This window comes from Lagopus muta, chromosome 11, assembly GCF_023343835.1.
Source record: "Lagopus muta isolate bLagMut1 chromosome 11, bLagMut1 primary, whole genome shotgun sequence".
Taxonomy (NCBI): domain Eukaryota; kingdom Metazoa; phylum Chordata; class Aves; order Galliformes; family Phasianidae; genus Lagopus; species Lagopus muta.
In genome coordinates, this window is record NC_064443.1 from 16,123,260 (window position 1) to 16,148,000 (window position 24,741).

The window sequence follows — 24,741 nt, forward strand, 5'->3', positions numbered from 1 at the left end:
GCCCCATTAAAACACGGCTAATCCGTAACAGGAATGTGCATTTTATGGGATAAGCAACTGAATTTCTGAGATTTTTATTATGAGAAAAGAAAAAGAAAATGAGTCCACCTATTCCACTTGCACTGTAATCCGATCACTATGTTTATCCATGCCCATCACGGCACTGTATAAATGAAGTCCTAAGAAAGGGTTTGAGAAAATAAAATATGGTTAACTTCAAACAACACCTCCAGCTCAACTCCTGAAAATCCTTGGCACTTCTTGCTGCACACTTCTGGACATATTCGAGGTAAAGAGTCCCCACAGTGCACTAGTAGTAAAACTCCCACCTTAGCCTGGGCAGAGGGAACGGTGCCCATGGGAAGCTCACTGCGTGCATGCAGAAGCCAACAGTGTGGCATGGGCAGTGGTTAATGCAAGGGATAGGGAGCAACGTCCACACCGTGCGCCCAAGTCTTCTCAGCACAATGAGCAGCACAAAGGTGCAGCACTAAGATAATACCACGTGTCTCTGCAGAAAGCAGGGCATTCTTCCAGACCTTCAGTGCTAGCTGACAGCAGGGATTTGCTGGACGAGCAGGCAAAGGGGAACTAAGCACCAAAAGAGAAACTTGTGGCCACTGAAACTGTTATAAGAATTGAATTCCAGAAAAGTATGCCTGTGGTGCCACTCGGGGCAGGCTGTCAGCCAGACCTGCAGCTGCTCCCCATTTCAACGCTAAACAGCATGGTTCACAAGGAAACACGGGCAACAAAACCCCATAGACCGCCCTGCACTGGGGCTCTCCATCCCGTTAGGGCTGAGGCTGCCCCAGAGGCTGCTCAGGCTGCTCCTGGCAGCCGCTGCAGAAGAGCTGCCCGAAAGGCAGCAGTGCACACCACCTCCTCCTCCCAGCTCACATCCGCTCATGCTGGGGATTCAGCACTGGGTCACACAGGTGAGCAGACGGACACCTGGAACCCAAACAAGGCAGCTCCCTCTGCTGAGTCAGAGCAGCCGGTGGCATTTTTGGGTTTTTGGCAAGTGCCTTAAATCCTCTTTTTACTTGTTGTAAAGCAACACAACGCACACTTCCTACTGTTACTACCGCACGGTGCTTCATTTTATTGAGCACAAGCTCAGCGCTGGTGATAGCCATAAATTTTGCTACTCTAATACTATACGTTATCTGACGTTTCCTAACACTGAGCTCTGGGATTTGAGACTGACCACTATTGACAGAGATGGATAGCTTGCGTAAGAGTTACAAAGAGAACAGCAGAGGCTTCAGTGTTATTTTAAGCAGGGAAACTATGCAACGTATGACCAAGAAAATCTTTGGTTGGTAATCACAGTCAGGAAATGCCAGCAAATGTTTTGAGATGCTAGCTGCAAATTTGAAAAATGTTAAAAGCCAGCTTTGCTACCTTTAGCAGTGAACTATAAAGCTAATCACATATATTTTTGGGGTCCTTAACGTGGACCAGATGGAACTACACCACATCTAAATAAAAAACATTCTCCAGCTTGTGGGCTGGTTTGAATTTTACTTCATTGGATAAATGTGGAAGTTACCAGTATGTTCTATCCTGAGTAAATCATGAAGCAATTAACAGGAGTTCAAAGATACCCTGCTGTTCATCAAATACCTCACTGGCTTCTAGGTATCACACTGGACTTATCTCGAGTAGAAAAGGAACACTGTCAACTCAAGACCTGAGCACTGCAATGAGGACCTGCTGGAAACAAAGTCAGCTGGAGCACCTGCTGCAGGTCAGGTTGGGAGGCTCCACTCTGCCTTCTTGCATCCTAAAAGCCATGTGTCATTTTGTCAGAAACAAAAAAAAAAAAAAAAAAAGTCCTTTGGGGATATCTGATGACAAGGTATGGAAACAGGAGACACAAATGTGCAAGGTAAATAAACTCTGGAGAATAATCTCAAATCTCCTTTTAAGTTATACAATTATTTACTTGTTCTTCTTTGAGCAAACATAAAAGACTACCTCTCCCAGGCTCCAGGCATTGTTACCATCAATTAACTAACAATTCCATAAACAATAAAAGTATTACAAAAACAGCAGCACATCCCCACCTACACATTAGCACCAGTCAGCAAAAAAAAAAAAAAAAAAAAAAAAAAACCAACACACCCTACAAACAACACTTCCTACTTCTTGAATTCCCAAAGGAAACTCCACCCCAGCTATGCAATCAAAAGTACAGACTTAACAGAGCACTGCAAGGTTAAGTGGCAATTTTAGGTGTTACTCGTAACAAAAGTAAAACCATTTCAGAAAGGAGGGTGAGCACAAGCTGGGAACTTGGTGACTTTTCCACAAATGACGACTTTCTGCAGAGATCGTGTTCTCTGTTTCAGGATGCTGGGAGGTGAATGAGTTTCGATGAGAAGAAGATAACCACAGTAAACCACAGTCCAGACACCACTCCGCGCCCCAAGACAGCAGCGAGGTTTCCCTGCAGAGCAGAGCCCATGTCAGCACCCAGGGCAGGAGGCAGAATGGTGGGAAAGGGAGGACGGGCTGCTGCCTGCCCTGCATCGCCTGCCACAAGCCTTTGCTTGTCTCTTACTGCTGGTTTCTCAATTCTGAGCTCAGGTTCCTGCGGGTCAACGCTGCACCGCCTGGCGCCCATGCAACGCCTATGGGATGGTGGAGTCATGCAAACAGCACTGCGGCATTCTTTTCTGATTCATTATGAATAGGCAGAAGCCATTTTAGTTAAAATGGTGTGCATCTTCATTCTTAGCTTTAGGAAAAAAAAAAAAAAATTAAAAAAAAAAAAATCAAACAAATCTTGATCTCTCTCCTGCTCCTCAGCTCATCCCACATCAGACCAGAGTCCACAGAGTCACTGCCCTGCTCTGAAGTTAGGCAAACCTACATCAGGCCACTACCCACAACCTACTGAAGTGCAGGCTGATAGGACTCAATGGCACACACACATTGCACATCTCAAAAATGCACAGGCTCACCACTCAGCTCACCAGTCTGGTGCTTTCCTCCCAGGTATCCTTCCTCTGCCAAAGTTAATAATGCTTTGCCCCCCCAAAAAAAAACAACATTATGGAAAAATCCAGATGTCCCCTGGGAGTTAACGTGAAACATTTGGAGAATCAATTCAGTCTTTAAACCTGTGAAATACAAGAGTTTTAATCCTGTTCTAAGTGCAGGTTTCAATGCAAACTGAACTCCAAATCCTCGGGGATTCCTTTATAAGAGTAAGTGATACAGATGAGAATCTCCTTCAACATATAAGCAGTAATAAAGCAAGAAGTAAATACTACAGCAGTGAAGGGCGATTTACAAAATGCATGTGTAAGAAATAGTTATTTACCTTCATAACAACCACTTTCTCTTGGTTTCTGTGCCATAAATGTAACTTCCTCCAAACAGCAACTTCTTAAAACATGTTTGTCAACTTCTGTCATTCACAGATGCACAACAAAGAAAAATGTATACCTTTCTAATGAGATGCACAGCCAAGGACGGTTGTCACCATCACAGCACTGCTGTTGTGACATGTATTTCATTTTATTCAATACATAACGGGAACGCTGTTTAATCCAGCAGTTCCAAGTAATGCCCAAATAAGCATTAATAACACAGCAAATAACCAATCATCAGGAGATGGTTTTCAGCAAGATAAAGGGCCTTCCCTCCCCCCTTTAAAAATGCCCTCCCAAATAGGCTCTAGAGAGGTAGGAGTGCAGCGGGCACACATGTGCAAGTGCCAACCTGCTCAGCACATCGCAGCTGGCGGCCAGGCAGCAGGTGGGGCGGGTAAGGGGGAGGCAATTAGCACCATCGTGTTTCCCATTTTTCAAAGTAGATGGCAACTTCTGTCTCACAGACACGTACAAATTCGCGTACAAAACCCACTGCATAATACAAAGACATCTGTGTTTACCAAAGTAACCATTATTGTCTAAAGCGCATTTTTTACACCATTTAACAAATAACCTGAGCTCTGACAATCGTGGCGATTTTCATGATAGACTTAAGAAGAGAAAAAGTTCACCAGAAACATGTAGTTGCTATCACATGCTAAACATCCAGACAAGAGCCATAGGTTGGGGCAGCCCTCCAACCTCAGTACATGCTTCAACACCAAGCATCTCACAGCACGGTCCCACAGAGATTTTGCTCCTTTCTCACTTGTGACCACAACTCAGAGCCATCCTCAAAGGCTTCCAGCATCAAACTTCCCAAACCAACATCACCAAGGCATTTTCCACCTTCCTCCCAGCAAACCAGCCTGACAGCAGCAAGTATCTCTAGTGCTCAGAGCACAGGACAGGGCAGCATGTGGTGAGCGGCCACCGAGGGATGCGCTGTGGGCAGCCGCTCACGGGGTGAGGAGCTGGAAGGAGCTGAGTCAAGACCCCGCTGTGCGCTCAGCAATCATAAGATTAGTGTTTTTATTTAAAGCATTATCCGTTAACTTCCCGTATTACAAAAGCAGCACAACAGTATCGACAGGCTGTCAATATTAATAGGAGTGTCTAATGTTATATCAATACTAATTTAATTTCTGTTATCTGCAAGCTGCAGGGCCTTTCTGAAGAAACAGAGGAACGAGAGCCCAAGCAGTGACAGAACAGGAAAGCGAATAATTCCTTCGGCTTTTCCATCCTCCAGTGGCACCATGTTAGCACAATTACCCTTGGTTTTTCTTTAAGTATAGACAGCACCAACAAAAACCCCTCCGCTTTTTCTCCAGCACTACCAGAACCGCCCCACCAGCTTCTTCCTATTGGCCAAAAAAGCATCTTTGCAGAACATTTTTCTTCACCACACGCATCCAAAATCCACAAACTAAATATGTCAGAGGCAATCACAGGTTGGATGTATAACTCACCCTTACAAGGTAGAGTCCATTCACAAAAAAAAATCTACATCAGCAGACGACCCACTCTCTTCCAGACCCTAACAACTACACGTAAAAACCATATTCTTCATTTAACAGAGAAAATATGTTTCAGGGATCTGTTGGAGGTAAAACATCTCAAAGACGCACATTTCAGCGAGGTTCAAAGTGTTCTGAGAGCACAGGGGAAGGACAAGGGCTGTAGGTGCAGTGGGGACCAAGGGACCGTGCAGGAGATGCCCTGTGCTGCAGGACTGCCTCTCCACCCTGTGCTTCCCATCTCTTCCAGTCTGCTTCAAAACGGAGAGGAAGACAGGTCCACAATTACAAAGTGTCAAACTGAACAAAGTAATTGAGCTAATTATGTAAACATTCATTATTAATAATATTAAAATATCCTGTTTTGCATTTTCTTTCAGTGGCAAAATGAGCAGCATCCAAGAGCTCAGAATTATCATCTAAGAACTGAGTACAAGAGGAAACTGCCTAAAATGAAGATACAGTATCAAAGAAGAATATTTCTCTTCCTTTAGCACATGACTGATCCTAACTATACTTGCTACAAAGCATTAAGTGGGGAAAATATTCTTCTCCTTAAATACATTTCAAATAAGTGATTTACAGTCTTCAAACTGTGAAGGAGAGAAGTGGAAAAGAGGAAGGTATTGGGGTAGGAAATTGGCTTCCCTCAAGATACTCTGTGAAGTGTGACCACTTCCCGCGGGTGAGCAGATCCACCTCCCCAATTAATTATGATGCCAGTCTGCCAATCCCCACCGGAGAGCCGGGCGCTGGGAGCCCACCCCAGAGCAAACCCCATCCCTGTGGCTTCACGTCACCGTGCCAAACTGAGGCAGCTGATAGTACCAAACTGAGTTTGGACTCCCTCCAAAATACCTCAAGATGCCAGTGATGAGCTGAGTGGGTGGCAGATCCCATCCCGATGCTGATCCCTATCCCAACGGATAGTGAAATCCTCCAAACCCCCAAATCAGAAGGCAGCAAACAAATGTCTAAAACGTAAGTTTTGCCTTCACTTCCACTGGCAGACAGCTGATGCTGTCCTCACAAACCATGTCCAGGTTTACAAAGATTTCTGCTCACACAGAATTCTACCTTCAAACAGACCTTTTTTTGTTACCCATCTCATTTCAACTGCATGTACTAACATTAATTGGTGACTGTGAAAAATCCATGGTTGTAGCAATTGGACAGATAAATATGATGGGACAGACATTACAACAAAGGTGTGATGACAGAAGGACTAACATGATAGAAAGACGCTATAAAGGGAGGAAAGAAGATTGCTCACCCGTATCAGAAGATTCTAGGTTTGCAGGGGAAAGCTTCACCAAGGAGGGATCTCCAGAAAGCAAGCCTTCCCCAGGGGCAGTCAGCTCTTAAATGAGGTCTAAGAGAGGTGGAGCCAGGCTCTGGTCACACAGGTGCATTGCCTTCACCTGTGCTCTCAGGGCTGACCAGGCCCTTTCCCCAGGTGCTCAATCAACAGTTCAGGCCCTAACTCAGCAGTTCCCATACACAGGTTGTTGTCCAGAATGACAGCAAGAAAAAAGGCAGAAAACAAGAGGAAGCTCTGTGGCCCTGGAGAAGCAGGGACTGTGCTGCTCCATAAATCACTTCTAGGAAGTTGAGGTGGGAGCCAGAAAAGTATGTTGGAAAGAAGAAAAAAAAAAGTGAGAAAGTAACAAACAAGCAATGCAATGAGAAAAACTATACCATGGGAAGCCAATCCAAGAGGAGTACCATAAATGAGAAAAGGATAAGAAAAACATTAGGAGTATTGGACAAAGACTAGTGTAAGAGACGTAGCTTCCTACCAGGCAACGGGGATTGAACGGTGTGTGCAAAGCTCAGCCTGGGACCTCATAGGAGGGAGGAAGAAATTACAAGGCATAGTGATGCAGTTCAGCCTGCAGACTAAGAAAACAAATTAGAGAGAGGCTGCTGGGAACAAGCACCCATCAGGGCAGCACTAAGGAGAAGGAAGATCCGCAGGAGAGAACGAATTTGGTTGCGAAGGTCTGCCTTCCTCTTTTGAAGCTCCAAACCTGGCTGCTAGGACTTCCATACATGAGAACAGCTCTCAGAGAATGCATTCTGTCCCTGTCTCCAGGCCGGGTTTGGTCCCCACCAGCCCTTCTGCAGTCCCTCTCCATGCACCCACTGCTCAGGGAGCAGGGCCTGAGGCAGGAGCGCAGATGGGAGCAGCCACAGCTCATCACCTGCCTAACGAATACCAGCAGCCAGTGATTTGTAGGCATCCAGCAGATTATTATTTTTGAGAGAATGAAAAGAGGAGAGAGGCACCAGCTTAAGGTGCTGTTGATGAATGAAGATGAAAAGAAGGTTTTAGGGTGAGAAGTGTTTGTCTAGTGTGACCTAAACCGTTCAAACCTCATTTGATAGATGATGGACATTTATTCCCTGCTATGTGTCATTTCAAAGTCTGAGGTTTATATTAAACAAGAAGTCCTGTCCTTCTTAGTTGTTCTGTCTTCCCTGCAGTTTAGCACACAGCACAATACCTGGAAATGCAATCATATTTAGCTTTTATAATAAAGTCATATGGTCACTAGTAGTACATATTGGAAGACACATTTTATTGTTTTTCATTATGTAATTGTGTGCTTCATTGCTTTTCATCAGTTTTTCCTTGTTGTGGGAGGTGGCACAGACCAGAAAAACCATTTCCCTAGGGCTGCTGCTCTGAGGGCAACTCACTGTGCTCCTGCAGCACAAAGCAGCCCTGCTCCGCTCAGCCCTTTCCCTGCAAAGGGGTCCCAAGCTCCTGATAAGCCGATGGCTCCCAGCCTGAGGCCAGGCACAGCTTCCTCTTTACCTCATGAAACTTGTCACTGCTCAGAGAACCAATCTCCAGTTTAAAGTAAGGATGCCAAGCTGCTTTCAGCACCAGAGAACAGATTTTGGAAGCCCTGCATTTAAAGCTGGCTGCTATCCTCCCTGCCAGCGCCACATCACACAGCTGGAGGGCTCAGCACGAACCAGGGACACCCAGTTAAAAACAAAAGCAGAGAGATGTTGTCCCCCAACCACTTCTGCTCCTTTATCACTCAACGTGTTTCATCACGACAGGATGACAGCCCAGGAGTTACCACTCATGACTTCACCCTAAGCACAAGGAAGGGAATCCAAGAGAAAACCACACTGCTGTGGGGATATCCCCATGCTGCTGGAGCTACCAGAGAGGCTTCCTGAAATGGAAATGAGACATTTCCCAGCCCTGAGCTCACCTGAACAATTGCTCCACAGGCACTACAGCATGAGGAGCAGGGCCAGGACTTGTCCAGAGCCACTGCAACTGCCCTAAGAGCTGCAGAGCTGCACCAGCATATCAAAGGCTAAGAATCAGTGAATAAATCTGAAAGCTTCCCTCCTTATGTCCCAAGCACTTATCCTGAAAGTGCTTTCCCTCCTTATGTCCCAAGAAATTTTGCCCTGGATTTCAGTTTGCACCCTTACAGGACATTGATGTTTGGAAACAGACAGTCTGTAATACGTGCCATATTTTCTATGAACAGCCAATGTCACAGTTTTCAATATGAGGGTTCCTTGCTACTAAGAGACATGATCATACAGTTACAGAAGTTTATATTCCCATACGTTAAAAACAAACATATTATGCCAATAGATTGTTCCACTAAACTATGTTTGATGTGATATGTTCCTGCTTAGAACTCACACAAAGCACTGCAGCATTTAACCACCAGCAGACCTACTCATTTACCGCATCTATTCCTTCAAATATGCCCTTAAATTTGTTTTTCCAGCACTTGCTTGCTGAGATTCTGTTCAGTGTTGTTTTCTCTTGAGTTCCTTTCACTTGGATTCTCAAGCAGAAAAGAACACCACGAATTCACTGAAACTGTATTTCTCCGTCAGGACAGAGAACTGCATTTCATCCTGGTCCTTGCCCCAAGTAAGTTCATCCCATTCCTTTCCCCAGCTGAGGACACCACTGCTCTTCCATGTGCTGTCCAGAGGAGGCAAACACCCTATGGGATGCTGAGTCCTCCTGCACCTCAAACACACAGACCTCTGCACCACCAGCAACAGGCAAATTCCCACTGCAATGCATCTGAGTCCTTGAAGACCCCACAAGTGCGCATCCAAGCTCAGAGCAGGAAGCCTCAGGTTATATTCCATCACGTTGCTCCATCTCAATACACTTTTAAAGCTTTTTAAAAAAATCGAATTTCTATTGAATTTCTCTCTACACAGCTGCATCTGTAATGAAGCCCCATAAAAGTTAAAACTTACATTCAGTAATCATATGCAATTGAAACATCATAAAATGAGAAGTCAAGGAACTGTATGTGGGCTGCAATGACTTGTCTTATTGTATTCATTCCCTTAATAAATATATCTTAAAAATAACCTCACAGTCACACATTTGCAATATAATATAAAAATAACACTGGATTCAAATTATTAAACAGGTAATTTAATAGAACGAGAATTGAAATGTGGGACAGTGTGCAACTTTATGCCATAGGAATAGGATGGTTTTAGCCAACACAACTATTTTTCTTTTTTGCATTATCTTTGCATTTATAATACTACACCATTCTCATAACCTTGACACCATAGTCACCTTAGTAACAAACAAGGTTTAACATTCACATGTAACTGAAATCCCAATAGGATATTTGAGGAGAACAAGAATCAGAGGTCCCTACTCAGAGGCTGCCTTTTTCTTAGCCACATATATGTAGGCTGGCAGGACTTAAAAACAGATATATCTGTACAGGATTAAATCCCAACTATGGACTATTTAATTTGGAGTACCGTAATGAAAGAGAAAGGTCAGAGCCACCATCAGTGCCCAGAAGAAGAAAGGTCAGAACCCCTGGAGGCCAATGCCTTTTCCTTAACGATGGCCAAGACCTCCATCTCCACCTGCAGGTACAAGACACATTTTAACACAGCTTTTATCTCTGGGAGAAGCAGTTTCTGCGTGGCCCTGTGCTAGCTTCAACCTAAAGCAAGAGAATTTATATTCTCCTATGTTGCAAAAATAAATAAAACAAACCTGCTGCCATTCAAGGTATATGCAGCCAAGCCTTGCTTCCTCTTCTAACAACTCCACACTCAGAGCCCCCCAGCTGCAGCACAGCAACATGTCACCTCCCTGCTGGGATGGTGGCTGCCAGCACCTGTCCCCATGTCACACTTTTATAAGGTCCCCAGAAAGTGACTCTCACCACAAGTGAGAGGTGACGAGGGCCAGGACAGCAGCATGGGGCACGGCCACAGGCAGAGCAACCGAGGACACAGCAGACCCGTGTGGCCCCGACTGTCCCAGGGCACACAGGACAGGGCTCCAGGCACACCATGGCTGCACAGGAACAAGGGCTGAGCAGAACACAGTCACTTACAAGTTTCTGCAACAACATGCAAGTCTCCAACATGTGGCCCATAACGTAGCTGTTGCCATGGTAAATATTCATGTTTAGTGAAAAGTGTTAAATCTTGTATCATAAGTTAAATCAGCTGCCAAGACACATTTTCACAAGTAGGGGAATTTTTGTCTTTTCAGAATGGAATGTTTTTCAGTTGACATTGATTTTTCCCTAAAATAAGTCCCCCAGAGAGGAAGCCAATCACATGTGAGGCAGCCCAAGATCTGAATTACTCTACTCCTGTTCTGAATCATCAACAAGTGTTGTGTGCTAGTGCGTGTGTGCGTACAAATGCACAGCAGCTTCACAGACCCCACCCTCATACAAATGAGAAGCTCTACCTCTTATTAGGAATACTCAGCCAACAATGCCAATGGAAATATCACTGATGTTTCGCATCCCAGTCGATGAGACTTTAGCCACTACTAACTCTTCTAAGCAAGAAGCATCTCAAAGGAAATACTTAAGCTTAAGCTCCCCTCGTCTTTTCACAATTACAAGGCTCAGCCCTGTGCCCAAATACAGTTGCTTATGTAGGTCAAGGACAGAAACAGTTACAGGTATCCACTCCCTCTCATGCTTCTTGTTCAGTACTGCAAAAGAGAACAAATGGTTTTAATATAATTTCAGAAAGAGACAAGTTAGAATTAATGCAGGATTGGCTAAAAGTCCCTGTTGCTATTATTCTTTGAAAAACTGTTGCAAGGAAATCTGGCTGTTAGCAGTTTATCATTTGCAAAATCACGTGTGTGTCCTTCCACCCCTGAACTACTCAAAATTGGCTCATTCTAGCATCTAATGGTTAATTTTCCTATATTTAAAGCACAATGCATTTCCAATGGAAGGTTCTTTAGAATAAGAGGGAAAAAAGCCAGCCAGTAATTAGCCCTACTTCATTCTGAGCAGTGTAAATAACTCCTTTGATAACAGAGCAACAAAGCAGAACTGGTCCTCATGTCTGAATAGGAAAGACAAAGAAGTCACCTGCTCTGACACCCTGCAGCTGAGATGAAGGCACTGACAGCAGCGCCTCCTGCTTCCCTTGCAGCCCAAGCTCAGGTAGAGCGCCCACTGCACATGTGAGGAGGTCCCACACCCCAGGCAGCCCTGCTACGGTCCATCATTCTTCAACCTCCTCAGATTTTTCTCTTCTCTCCCTCACCTATTGTCTGTAACCATGAGGTAGACTTCACCCTGCTCTTGCCTTTTGCCAGTCCTGCTGGATTCCCTTACTCTTTCCCCACCTCTGAGCAGCAACAGCTACAGCCAGACACATCCTCATTTCTACGTTAGGAAATGCCTCTGATTCCTCCTCCTCTCCCTAGTGTTGCTCCACAGTGAGTTTGCTGTGCCCCACGGCAGACTCGCTGCCCACACCTGCTCGCTGCAGCTTCACCTCTCCTTCCTCCTCCACGAAAAGCTTTGTGGACATTTCCAGCAAGCAAACTCACAGCTCCTACCTCCTCCTCAGCTGAGACCAACCCTACCGAAAGGCTGAAGCATATTTAGCACTCCCAGCTCTCTGCCTGTCTCTTTCTTTTATTTTTTATGGTTCAATGTTCTCATTCTGCCTTCTCTCTTCCCTTCTCTACCCCAGCGCTACAAAAAGACATCTTCTGTGACACCTTAAAAAAAGACTGCTGTATTAACATGACTTACACGGCACGGTATTTTCAGACCAGCCATTTGCTAATGTCACAAACACAATTAGGAAGTCAGGGAAAGAGCATACAGGAGCAGATGAAAGCTGCAGAGATAAAACGGAAAGCTTTTACCTGCCAAGCTCTCAGGTTAGGGTTCTAGGTTGCCCTCGGATCTAATAAAGCCATAAAAGAGCCATATTAAGGAGATGCAGTCCCATTGCTGTAAATATCAAGCATGGCTTTTTTCATCTTTACACAAACACAGATCTCTGCTACCACACTTTGCAGGCTGCTAGCCATAGGTGGTTTGAAATCTCCATACATAAAAAAAAAGCTCAGAGCATTACTGACAATTAAAAACAGCCTTTTACACATGCACAATAAAGCTTCTCTTGCTTTAAAAAAAAAAAAAATAATATGCATATCCATATTACCATCATAATAAGTGCCACGGAGTGACATGATATGATTGAGTATAATGGCTCCTTTGGAGCCATTATGGTCGATCAGTAAATAATACACTTTTGAAATTGTCTAACTACATATTTACACTTGTCAACTCTCATACACTTCAGTGACAGAATTTAAAAGAAACACTGTAAAAAATCTCCAAGAACATTAAACCACAAAAACATTACACTGAAGCAGACTTCAGGTTTGATTTAAGCCTATAAAAATCTGGAAACCCATGTGAAGGCCGAGCCCCAGAGCACCAAGGGCAGAGCAGAGGTGAGGGCTCTGCCCCGAACCCACCTGCAGGCACGTGCTGCTCAGCTGCACACCATGCTCTGCTATTTAAAATACATATATGCATTTTAAAACCAAAAACCCTGCACCTCTCTCTTGTTTGTTCAGACAACACTCTCAATTAAATCGAGCAGTATTAGTCTTTCCCTCTTTTGGAAAAGCCTCTGCTGAGACACTGGGAGTTCTGCCTAGCCGAAACACATGGAGAAAAACTTCAAGATCTGACCCCAAAAAGGCACTGTCAAAACAAGCTTTAAACAAACCTGACAGCGGAACATTAGTGTCCCAGAGATTCACTCCATGTGAAAAGAAAAAAAAAAAAGACTGGAAAGATAGTTTTTTTTTTTTTTTCCCAAGAGTAAAAATAATGGGCTTGACGTTGGCTTTTTTGATTCATAATTTTGCCTCTCTCATTCTCAGCTGCAGTCACTTTTTCTCAAAGTAGTGGTGGCAACAACTTTATTGGTTCCAGTACAGCTCTGCTGAGAACAATAAGCACAAAGGCCCTGACGCTGTCCTTCCTCCTGCAGCGGGGCCATCCTGCACCCTGCAGCTGATGGGATGCAGCCCGGTCCTATGGCACCTCCTGCCAACAAAGGTCCCAAAATGCTTCAGATTCTCCATACCGCAATTCCAAACTGGGCTGTTAAAAGCAATGATGGGCATTTATTCGAGAGCAAAGGTCTCGTGAGCCACACAGGCTCGGCGGGGAAGGCAGCTCCCACAGGGTTTTATCCCCAAGCAGGACCCTGGCACAGGCTGCCCAGAGAAGCTGTGCGTGTCCCATTCCTGGAGTGCCCAAGATCAGGCTGGATGATGGGTGGCCACCAGCCCACAGCAGTGGTTGGACCTAAGTGATCTTTAAGGACCCTTCCAACCCAAGCCATTCTGATTCTGTGAATCCCAACTCTCCCCTCTGCTGGTTGATGATGGAGCAGTCTCCCCATCTGCTCAGAATCTAGGGTTTTACAGCCGCTGTATATAAATGGCATTTTTATGACAAACAACTCTGTACTCAGTCTCTTTGTATATCTGAAAGAAAGAATGATCTCTACAGGCTCTGTTGGAAAGGTGTATTAATGAAGACAAAGAGTATTTCAGCATTTCCCCAGGAGCAGCACCACAATGACAGGAGGATGCCTTTGTCCTACAAAGCACCTCGTGCCCCCAAGCCACTGCTGCAGCAGCTCTTTGGGACCCCTCTGCAGGAATGCCCCTTTCAGCCCCCTGCACGCACAACTTCCTTCAAGAGAAGGTCAGGATCTGCCATCAGCTCAGGGAGCTTGCCCTGCTCTCTCATTCCATCAGCCCTCCCTGGAGATGTTTGCTTTTGTCTACATATTATAAACCATGGAACAAGTAAGACTTAATAAACCCTGCTGCCTCCTCACTGTGTGCGGCGTCTGCCTGCTCTCACCTTACTCTGCAGCTCGTGCAAATGTCACAGTGAGAACAGTTCCTACATCTCCTCGGGTCCCCACAGTGATATAAGCAAAGGTAAACAAACTACCGAAGCCTGGGTATTTTCACTTCAGATGGGATGTAAATCAGAGGATGAGAACATGGAATAAACCGGCAAAAAGAGGGCAGCTTATAAAAGTATCCTCCCCCAGTTCAGTGTTCCCTCAGTGTAATACAGTTGACACAACTTCACACTAAGGAAAAAAAAAAAAAGACTAAGAGATGTAAATATTTCTTCCAATGTCAAATACATTCTTCCTTCAAGATGTTCGGCCAACTCTCACAGAGAAAAGCGTTTCCCTACAAAGGCAGAAATCCACTGGTAAAAGCTCACGAGGAGATCAGCCCCCATCAGAGGTGCTGGGAATGTGGACAAGCTCCACACGAGACCCCACTGAGGAGATGAGACACTGCCCTGGGTGCTCAGGATGGGACATCCCACTGCACTGATACAGAGGTGCCCAGCTCCTGGTGGACCTCACTTCTTAGCAAGGAACCAGGGCAAGAGCCTCACCCCAAAGCTCAAACCAGAAAATGACTGCTCCTGTGCAGAGCTGAAAGCCCCTGGGAAGATAGGTTTTTAAGTGCAGCAGCTCCAGCTCCCACCTGATTGCCTGGCCAGTGGGAGCCCCAGGCCCACAGCCTCCTTACACCATTACCCCCTGGTAAGAAGCTACACGCTCCCACTCTGCCCTGCTTGCCTTCTTACTTTAAGCTCTCTGGCTGCCAGCGTGGAAATGCGCCTGCCTTGCTCCACCTTTCTCCCCATTGCCTTGCTGTCTGTGAGGACTGGTAAGAAAACGTTTCAGCTGCTCTTACACTTCCACAGCACCCATTTCCTGAGGCCATTACAGGAAGAAAATGCTGTCTCCCATCTCCTGCTGATTATAGCTTTATCAGATAATAGCAAGAAGAAGAACTCATCCTGTGAAGCTGTTACCAATACCCAAAGGTACCTGAATGGCAGTGACAGAGATGGTGCTTGCTGCATTCACCCACCGACAGGCAAAGCTGGAACAGCAGCAAGGCACCGCAGCCCATCTACTGAACAGCCTATCATTACTTTAACCTGCCATGAGCAGTTTTTGGCTTTTCTGATTTTCAATGTGTGCGTTCGGCTGGTTTTTATTTCACATTCAAACCTGCTGAAATTACAAGGAGAAGGAGCCTCTTGGTCCCTGGGAGCGTGTTTTCTCAGTGCTGGCTTGACACACAAAATCTGTTTCCTCAATGATGCCTTCCCTCTTACCTCTTTTAGACAGGATGGTGTGAAAACACAATAAAAGCTCTCGAAAATAAATGCAAGGAAGCTGAGAAAGCTGTTCTTCAGATGATACACAGAGTCCTTGGCTCACACGGCTTGAATGCCACAGAGCTCTCCCCTGCCCACCAGCTCCTTGCCTGCAGGAACCCGACCTGCTCAGAACAAATACACACCACTCTAGGGAATTCCAGCTACAAGACCTACTTTGCAGGGTAGCACCCTGCATCCAAGGTGCCGTTGTACAAACACACTCGGAGTCCCAACTCCACGTGACACATCTGCTATGCAGGGCTCAAAACATGTCTTCAAGCAACAGCAGTATAACTACGAGACTTCATTTAGCTCACAGGCCCTACCAAGCCGGGGTGAAGCTTTGCAGATAAAAAGACCTGAAGTTCCCCACCTTCACACAGCAAAAATCTCTGCCTGTTAAGTGATTTGCCAGGATAATGGCTATTATCTGTACAGGAAAGCAGATCACTCAAAAAACCGTCCAGAGTAAATCAGCACAGCAAAGTTACAGCTTGTTCTACTACCACAACAGAAACCCTGTATTCAATTTCATAAACATCAAGCAATGAAAAACACAGCTAAAAAGCTGGTGTAGATATCTACAGAAAAGCCCTCATTTTAGGTGTGAGGCTATTTTTGTACTTAAAAGGCGTGAAATTCCCCTTTTTCCTGGTGGTAAGAAATGCCCCTTGATACCCTCTCTCCTCCAGGACATAGCCCAAGTAGAAATAATTTTCAAAACTAATAAGTATACGGGGTAACATGGTTAACATCATCCAATGAATTTAGATCCACCTACACGGTATAAATATATCTAGATAAACTGTCACCTTCAGCAGAATTCATTAAAATAATGTTGTATCTTCCTTGTTAAATGTAATTTTTTTAATTGAAATTTAATCTTACTGTATTATTTGGTAGATTTTTAATTGACATTTGTAGTAATTAATTGGTAAGCATTACAGCTTTGTCTGAAGAATTTAAAACTAAATTTGACATAGAGATTGGCCAGCCACTGCTGTGAGGTGCCTGCTGGGAGCATTTCATCATCCCCCCAGCCCCTCCTGCTGATCAGAGGTGGGAGATGATGGTCTCTTTCTTAGAGTCATGAATTACATTACTAATGTATTCCATTACCACCACGCAAATGTCATGTTAATTTCTGATCATCATCAAGTCAGACAATGGTTTCCACGCTGGCACCCAGCCAATTAGCTGTGTGGAAAAATATTCAGCCAATTATATAACTTGAATTAGGTTAAGGACTCAAGAGAAAGCAAAATAAACGCTTTGAAAATACTTCTGAGATAAAATGTAAGTTGACACTGTCTTCATGTGCTATAGCCGATGTTATACAATCTGATAGGCAGCTGCCAACATTCATAACTGTTTATTAAATCTAGCCTCTCTTTACGGTGGCAGCTAAGATCTGTATTTTTACCAATATTAGGTTCATTGTGTTATGAAAAAAAGACCAAAATACTTAGGAGCATTCACACCAGCTTATAAAACATATTATGTAGTTTATTAAATTGTTAAAATTGCTTCTCCCCTCCTCCTCTGCCCAGCATAAAGTTCCAGACAGAAAAGTTTCAGAACAGCAAAGTCCTTCTGGAGCCACAGATGTCTCAGCAGAGGCACTCAGAGGACAGAAGCGCGGAGGCACCGCCGTTCCCCAGCTGAGCCCTCTGCTTCCTGCCCAGCGCCCCGCACAGCAGGGCAGGGCTCGGCAGGAAGGCTGGGCAGCTCCCAGCATGCAGACACGCGGGTCTGTGGTGCACGCAGTGCTGCACGATGGGGTTTTCAGTACCACCCCATCACCTTGATTTGTTCCGTTCTTAAGTCAATTTATTGTACAAGCATGGTTATCTCCAATTTAGAAACGTACACAGCACCAATTCCTTGACTTTAAAAATTCGTAACGATGAGCCATTTGTTAAAACCTTTCACCATATCTTTCTGTTTCATTTTCCTAGGTGTTGCAATGAGGCAATTCACTGTTCTGGCTGCTTACCCTAGATGACCTTTGTCTGCCATAAAATGGTATACAACTAGATGCTCTGCTTCAAATAAAGCTCTCGTCTCTTCGAAAGGCTCCACGTATTCAGCCAACACAATCAGAAGAAACCACATTTGGTTACTCAATAAGCTGGAAACTTCTAAAACGAGCAAGGCCATGAATGAATTCCTGACATCATCAGGGACACTCGAGTGGGGAACGAGAGAGAATACCAAGAAGTGGCTCTTGCTGCAGATGGAGAAAGGATCACTCCTTTAAGCTGAACTCTCAAGGAAACGAGAACAAAAACTGAATTAGCTCAACACGTACCCTCTACAGTCAGTCCATTGCTAGGCAACTTCCATCTCCTGATAGAATTATGGCAGAGGGCTGGCCATATATCAGGGTTAAGATGAACATAAGCACCAGTGTTGGCCAACTGCTCCTTTCCAGTGGGACTGTTCAACGCTTGTTCATTTCATATTATTATTTGGCAATATTTTCTAAGCACCTAGAGAGTCTAATGCATTCAGAAGATATTTTAAACCTATTATGTGACATGAAAATTTTAAGATAACTGGAAGTAAGTGAATTTTATGGTGAATAGCATGAATCTTTTCCTTTGTTCAAGTCAGCGTTTGGAGGGAGTTAACAATCCCTCTTCTTGCTTTTATTTTTTAATACAGGAGCTATCCAGAGGGCACACGGCTCAAATGCCTTGTCTTTACATAAGATGCCAGTTGGCCACAGCTCCATATCTCCATAATTCAACCCATGGGGTTAAGGGGATGCTTCAAGACACCCTGGTCCTTCTGTCTGCTACCACTGAGACGAGACACCAAGTTCTATTACAAGCAGTGCCATGGGGCTATCACAATACCATGTTTTCAGCCTCTAATGGTGACTTGAACAGAGAGATTTGGACTCCAGATATTATTTACCGTGATTGGAAATGCATCAAGTATATGCACAGGCTGCCTTAAATAGCGGCGCGTGCCTTGTATGTAACCCCAAGTTTCCTATGCATACTTCATAGGAAAAAAGAAATAATTAATTAGCTAACCACCACAATTAAAATCAATTGATTCACATGCTACAGAGCAGTGAGAAATTCTTGCATCACTGGATAAGACTGGAATTGCTCCCTGCTTGGGGACCTTGGTTGTATCAGCAAGATTGGTAATTCAGACATGAAGGAATTGGTAAGAATCTTTCTCTTGCATGCACGCTTTGAGCTGCCATATGGGTTTATTCAACTGTTTACTACACCAGTCGGTAAAATCTGAACAGCTATTATAATCTTTGCTAAATGACATGGTAATTATGCTACCTCTGGAAAAAAAAAAAAGAAAGAAAGAAAGAAAGAAAAAATGGAAACTTAAAAAAATCACAATTCACTGATGTGTGAATTTCTCTGTTTCTGTAATCTCTGAAACGTAATGCACTTCCTAACACACAGAGGGATATTAAAACTATAACAGAAACACAAATTTATTTGAAGAAAAGAAAAAACAAAACAATTTATGCTCCCATTTCCTGTGGATTTAATTACCTAGATCTCCTAGTTTGTAACAAATTCTCACACAGATCTTGCAATTCTCTTGCATGATCACATTTCTCTTTCCCCACTCTCTTTGTCTTGTCCAAGTTGGCTGTTGGAGGATTTCTCCCTTTGTCCCCCCATGACGAAGGCAGCCAAGCTTTGCAGCACACGCCATGCTGAGCAGGGCTGGCTCTGCTGTGTACCAGTGACACCATTTTGTCACTGGGATGTAAGTGCAGCAAACAGTGGAGCTAATTACTCGTTGGCAATGGCTCCTCTGAGAGCAAAGCCTCTGACACATGATGGAGTGGAAGCCTCTCCATATTCATATTTAATCATTACATGAATTGCACACACAAGCATGTTTAGACCCTGTCTGTCTGTATGGCTCCAGCTCCGGGCAGCGGTTTTGCATCGCTGAACTCCAGTTACACCACTGAACCCTCAGAGCTCACAACTTCACCGCGGCCTTGAGGGGATGGTGGGAAGAAAGCAAGCCAGGCAGCCTACTTTCTTATTGATAGTATTTGGTATCATGGATATTTCAATACAATTAACGTGTTTATTCGGGAGGTACAAAATAGTGGTGACTTGTTTATGAAGACAGACAGTACAAAAAAGGAACCCCAAATCCCCACCATATCTAAAAGAAAAAAGGGGTGAGGGAGAGAGAGATTGTAAGAAAGAGTGAGAGTTACTTCGAACTTGGGATTGGTGACTCACCAGTTTTACTTGCAGGCATCACACATATCCACTCATGACTCAGGGCAAATATGGGAAAGGATCGAAACCCTTATCATGGCAAATGTCTGGAAGCTGGAATCACTCAGAAAAAAATGTTCTCAGGAGACTGAAAGACAAAAACATGTTTTAAAACTTCACTTAGTTAGAATCATATCAAAGCCCACCGTTTTCCTTTGAAAATAAAAGGAAGTTACAAGTGCTGAAGGTGTGGGGAGCATTACAGGAACATTTCTACACATCAAACATCGCTCTATCACACAGCAGAATTTTGCTTTAAATGAAACTGAAACTTACAGTATTAAGGTTTTTAAATATGCTCTTATTTCAGATTTTGCAATTTGCTCCTCCGACAGGCGAGTTTTTGTTCATTCTAAACACCAAAACGTGTCAGCTGCCAAACCCGTATTCTGCTCAAAAATGGTGCCCTGTTTCACAAAATTCAGACACTTTAACCTACTTTGCATTATCGAAGTGCAACAGCCTGAGTTTCTGAAATATTTACTCTCAGCCTGCACTCACTGCATCCTGATAAAACCTTAACAAAATGTTGAATCTCTTGTTAGCAATAATCTTCCCTCTGAGATAAGGATAAACACATACAAAAACTATTTGATGTTCAGGGTGAAAAGGCAAAATTTGCAAACATCAGTTAAGAAATACCAATTAGTATGTTTTTTCCCCAGCTATTAGTAACACAGATTGAGTTTAAGCCTAGCTCAGAGGAAGCTGCTTGCGGTACAAATTAAACACCCATTTTACTAACAAGGGTTTTAAAAGAGAGGTATATTTTCTCCATCGACAAAACATCCACGCTGAGTACAAGCTGATATTGAGAAACAGGAGCAGAGGGCCTGAGGCACACGAGCACTGCACCCATGGAATCAGGTGGGATTTAAGCAGCAGCTCCAGTGCCTGCTGCCCTGATGGATGCACGGGCATGTGGGACAGCCTCTGTGCTATAACCTCCAGAGGAGAAAACAAGCTTTGCAACGGAAGAAGGGTCCCAAGGGACTGGGGTAGGAGAAAATATGAAGGCTGAAATCCCAAGGGCTGCCTTTGCCTTCCATTCCCTGGTGCTCTCCCCGCAGACCATCCCCAGCAGAGTGGCCGCTCTCAGCTCTCCACGTGAACCAGCACTTAGGCAGCGCCAAGGACCCAACCTGTGGCAGACAACCACCACAGCAGCCTTCCTCTGGAACATCTGCCAGTGACTGTCTCAGCAACAACCGCACTGAATTTCAGAAGGGAGAAAGGTGGAGGCTTTTCTGTGTTAGGTTTGTTGGTTTTTTTTTTTTTCCTTTTTTTAAATATGCTTCTCTGGCCTCGGGGCTTTTCCCATTCTTAGCTGAATGCAATACAATGGCTCAAAGATGATCACAACAGTTCAGAAACCTAAATATAGGGATTACGCGACCCTATTATAAAACTGTGCTGCACAACAAAAATAGATCCAAGAGGGCCTTTCAAACACCAGATCTGCTAAATGCAACTTCTTCCTCAGAGGCTCTGAAATACCTGCAAACCAGAGTGACCTGCATCCTGCATCAGCCTTACTTTATTAGTGAGGAGCTAACACTTTAGAGGAGCAACCAAACAGCGCCAGAACACACAACCGAGGCTGGGTTTGTTACTGCAGATGAGCACAGGGCAGAGCACAGCTGCACCTACACACACAGCCTGTGCCCATCACAGCTGCTGAGCAGCCTGTACCATCACACATCTGGAGGTGTGCAAGGGAAGGAGCCCAGCGAGGCCTGTGGGCACAGAAGCTGCTGTGGCTCCTCCACGGAGCACAGCCCGGAGAGCTGGGACACGGCATGCTGCCTGCGGGGAGAGGAACGCCAGGGAGATGGGTTCTGATAAACTGAAGCCTTTAATGATCTGCCCACGCAGTCGAGTTCGATCTGGCATTGACAAATTGAGGCTTTTAATGATGTGCCCACACATTTGAATTGGACGCTCCTCTCCTGCACGTTTCACAAAAATAGCCTGCTGGGTTAAAGACAGCAGCTCTAATCAACCTGCAGAGATGAGCAAAGCCAAACTGCTCTTGGACCAACTTCTCCCACAGAAGATTCTCCGATAAGTCCTCAAATACAGATTTTCCCCTGCACTGCCTCACTCCCATATACTTTCTCTGAGGGCTACAGCTAAGTAAGGGCTGATGAGACACAGCAGCTTCAGCAGAGCTGGAGTACAAAGTCAATCAAACCTTGAAACATGAACCTGCGTTTCATTAATCCCAGCAATCACATCGTTTTTATTATCACTGTATTAATCAGAATAGGAAACCTATTAGTCTGCCCCTAACAAAAATTAATCTTCTCAATATTGAACAGATTGAAAGACAAGTTTTAATATCTCACTACTTAAATCTCCACAGCAAAGGCACACGGGTCTGATGGCCTGGAGAACTGCTATGACCGCATCCCACCAGCACCAGGCTGGTCCTCTCCCAGCAGGACCAAGCTGGTGGGGAACACCACACAACCAAGGCAGTGGGAACACAAACACGTGGCTGGGAGCCTGAGAAGCAGCGTGCTGATGGAACAGACTCACAGATACACACACCTTGGGGCTCTGCTCTGCAGGATACATTTCAAAGCCCCATCAAAGGTAGAACTTCAATGCACCACTCACATTTGGATGTTTATTGACTGCAATGAAACTATAAATACCGTTTTCACTAACGATTTCTTAAAGCCATGTTGCACAAAAGAAAACAGGTTCAACTCGTACATCAGCGCCTAAGAGACCGCTCCAAAACAGACAACTGTACGAAAAGTTGTGCCCATGTATACATATACACAAAACTGTTTTTAAGTGACTGTTTTGAATTAGAATAAATCTGTGTTCCACCAATTAAGCTTTGAATGCATGGCTGATACCATTCTCTATCTGAAACAAGCAACACAATAAATGCAAAAAATCAAATATTTTAGAGAAAATACTTGGAGAGTTGAGACATTAATTTTGCCATATACAATCTGTTCCACAGGGATTTAAACAAGCGTTATTGCCACCCTGGGTACATTGGAATAGAGATGAAACCACCATCCTTTCCTATTTACATATTAAAAAATACATGCCTTCTTGATACAGACTACAATACAGCCTGTCTAGAGAATGCAAAGCCATGAACTCAGTGCATCGTTGCGAGCAGTGCTGCACTCCAACTGGTTGCAAGTGGAGATAAAACACAAGTGCAGACAAAATGCTCGCTTGCTCGTCCTCGGAGTCCTGCAAGCACCCAGGGAGAGGGGCTGGAGCAGCCACAGCTCCCCAGGGCCCCACCTCGGGATGGGGCTGTTTACCAAACACCGTCACCACAGCAAAAGGAGAGCAGGGAGAGCAGCCTGCAGAGCTGTGCATCTCAGGGCGTGGGCATCAGGGGATGAGAAACAAAGAAATATTTAGAACAGCAAACAAGCAATCACAAACAGCAACAAAAACAAACAGCTCAACCCAAACAAACAAACAAACAAACTATATATATGTGTATACACATACACATATATATATTTATCATCCCTGTTCTTATTTCAATCTCATGTGCATTTGATTTTAGTTTGAGAAGCTCTGCGATTTCCTAAAATTTTTCAACACGGATGTATCTCCAACATAACTTTAAAAAACAAAAACAAAGCAAAAAAAAAAAAAAACACCAAACCAACATTAATTGCCATCAGAAACACATGCCAAAAGCATCCTTAATAGGACCACAAAGGCTGCATACAGGAGGAACTCGCTGCGAGGAAAGGTAACATTTGTTCTCCCTTTCAGCTGGGATCCACCTCAACTTTTTGATGTCGGCAGGAGCTTTTATTTGCAAATAGAGCAGAGCTGCTTGGGATGGAGGGCTCCTCCAGAGCATGCCATGTGGCCTGCACAGATGTTCCTTTTATTCCCGTGTCCCACAAGGCTCCGTGGCTCGCTGGTGTTAAACAGATTACGCAAGTAGAACACTTGATTTTGCATGTCCCCTTTTTTCCAACAGTTGTCTAATTTACTCAACTCATTCTGCTCCCCCTTCCCTCCACACACGCTAAGGCAAGCACAAAAAAAAAAGGAGGCAGAAGCAAGAAAGTTTCTCCTCCACAATCAGAATTTGCAGAAATGCTCAGCGCCCGCAAACAAAGTAGGAACGCAAAAGAACAAAGCTCTTATTTCGACAGTAAAATAACGAGCTGTGGCGCCAGGATCTTCCAAAAAGCCTTCACCATAGCCCAGTAACACCAGTCGCTACAAGTATCATAATCTCTCACCCTTATTTAGGTGCCCAAATGAGAATTGAACTTTTTCCAAAAAATACCTAACACCAATTATTGGTGCTAAGCATTGAAAATCCTTGAAAATCTGGCCTTCAACTCCGGCACAAAGAAGGGGCTTAATTTCCCGGCTGTCAGGCATCCCAATCAACAACTGAAGTCAATGGGATCTACACAGTACCTTATTAAAAAAAAAAAAAAAAAAAGCCTAAGAGGCCCATTAAGCAACAGCAGCTCCAGCAAGGCAACCTCACTGCGCAGAGACAGCAGCTACACGCGGCTTTGTGCATCAGCCACTTCGCTCTCACACTTAATTTGATTAATCATTTTGGTATTATCCCCAATTAGAAAAGTGTCTAAGTGGAAAAATAATCAAAAAAAACTGCTTAAGATTAAGACAAAGAAGAAAGCAGCAGCTACTGAATGTGCAACTACTTAGGATTTCTGGCATTTGCGAAGGATACAAAATTAAAGCAAAAAAACTGCGGGCAAAACGCAAAGACATCAGTGTTTCATACAGACTGCAGATTTTGAAATTTTTTTAATAAACTCAAACTGAATTCCAGATGTTGAAAGTTGGGAAGTAAAAAGAGCCTTAGCTGTAAAAACACAGAAAGGTGAGACCAAAAATTCTGCTGAAACCTAACGATTCAAACACCCTGGAGTGAGGCACTCCCACCCTCTCGCAGTGCTTCCCCGCTCACCCATGCCAGAGCAGGTAGCAGCACAGGGGCTGCACAGGCTCCCATCAC

General features: G+C 44.4%; 1 protein-coding gene across 10 annotated transcripts in view; it reads right to left on the reverse strand.

The window, feature by feature from the left end:
* Positions 1–24,741, reverse strand: part of FOXP1 (forkhead box P1) — a 341,534-nt gene that overhangs the window by 283,719 nt on the left and 33,074 nt on the right. For 8 of the 10 annotated variants that reach the window (XM_048957784.1, XM_048957785.1, XM_048957787.1 and 5 more), the window contains exon 2: positions 19,701–19,827. The gene's annotated coding sequence lies outside the window, so the exon portion shown is untranslated. Of the gene's footprint in view, positions 1–6,179; positions 6,242–19,700; positions 19,828–24,741 lie in introns of those variants that run through there. The other 2 variants (XM_048957791.1, XM_048957792.1) reach the window with 2 other exon arrangements.